The sequence below is a fragment of the Austrofundulus limnaeus genome, unplaced genomic scaffold, assembly GCF_001266775.1.
Source record: "Austrofundulus limnaeus strain Quisiro unplaced genomic scaffold, Austrofundulus_limnaeus-1.0 Scaffold1551, whole genome shotgun sequence".
Lineage (NCBI taxonomy): Eukaryota > Metazoa > Chordata > Actinopteri > Cyprinodontiformes > Rivulidae > Austrofundulus > Austrofundulus limnaeus.
This window is the reverse complement of record NW_013953953.1, coordinates 58,049-59,584: the sequence shown is the minus strand read 5'-3', so window position 1 is coordinate 59,584 and position 1,536 is coordinate 58,049.

The window sequence follows — 1,536 nt, the reverse complement described above, 5'->3', positions numbered from 1 at the left end:
CTAATTAGAAAGATAGGTCAGCACATTAGGGCATTTTATTTTTATCACCATCAATTATTAATCAATATTCTTAATCTGTATAACCAAATGTGGCGTTTCTTGCAAATTCCTATTAAACTGCTTACAGCATCATAAAAACAAATTCCTGACTGGACATTGATTTTTTAAGTTGTCGTTTAAGGTTTTTCTCTTATTACATGAGAGTCTTGTTATTGTAAAGCAACAAGGTAATAATGTCTTAAAGAGTATGGTTACTTTGAAGCCAAGATGTAATAAAATGAGGCCATAGATCACTAATAAGTTCATTTTTAATAGTTATTAACCTGGGGAGATAGGATAACTCCCCTTTAACAGTCCCCTTGAGACCTACTGTCCAGGCCACCAAATGTCATCTCGGCCACAATAAGAAGTGCACATCCTGCGAGGGAGCGGCTACCAGAGAAACAGTAGTGACCGGCAGATGGAGGCGTCCTGAGCTACTACACTGACCCAGAGGCCGGAGTTCACGAAGGGAGCGACTACTGGAAGGAGGGTAGCTGGAGACCAAGCTCAAGGCTCCCGCTTGATGACTCCCGGAGGAGACACTTCAGACTCAGCCGCACCGGGTGGCTGTAAGTCCGGCCCATCTCCTCCGGATCAAGAGGGAGACATTGTCTCCTCTCCAAGACCCATCAGTGTCCTAGTGGGTAAACTGGGGGAGGAGCCACAACGGATTTCAGACCAACATCGAACCAACCATTGGACGAGACCAACATTGAACTGTTTGGATGCCAGAATACACATCATGTTTGGAGGTCAAATGGCACTGCACATCAGCCCAAAAACACCGTACCAAGAGTGAAGTTTGGAGGTGGGAACATCATGGTGTGGGGCTMTTTTTCAGCATATGGTACTGGCAAACCAAATAATTGAAGGAAGGATGAATGTAAAAAAGTACGGAGACATTCTTGATAAAAATCTGRTTCCATCTACCAGGATGATGAAGATGAAACATGGTTGGACATTTCAGCAAGACAATGGGCCTCATACAAGAACATGTTCGTATTCTTATCCTAAATTTCTCTTACTTTTGTTCGTACAAAGGGTTCGTACAAACATGTCACGTCAGATTCAACAAACTCTTCTACCTTCAGGAAACGTGCGTAAATGAGCTGCGTAAATTACACCTGTTCTATCCAGCTGCTCGTGCACGGGAGAGGAGATTAGCATAATTACCACCCCAAAAACACAGTATAAGGCTATGTTTCCTACCTCAGATATTAGGAAGTGTCCATTCATGAAAAATGACAGCGAAAACTAAAAAAACTTTACGAGTTCAGAGATTGAAGTCCGTCTGTCAGAGATCCAGAAAATGAAATCTGACATTTTTAGCAGGTCAGCTGTGGAATAAAAAGAGCTGCCAAATGTATAAACAACTGTGTTAAATCATTTTCATTTATTCCGAAGCCACAGCGCTGCGTATTCTATTCTATTCTATTCTATTCTATTCTAATGTTTTCTTGCTGCAGTTCACAGCAGAACCAATGGGGCCTTTAT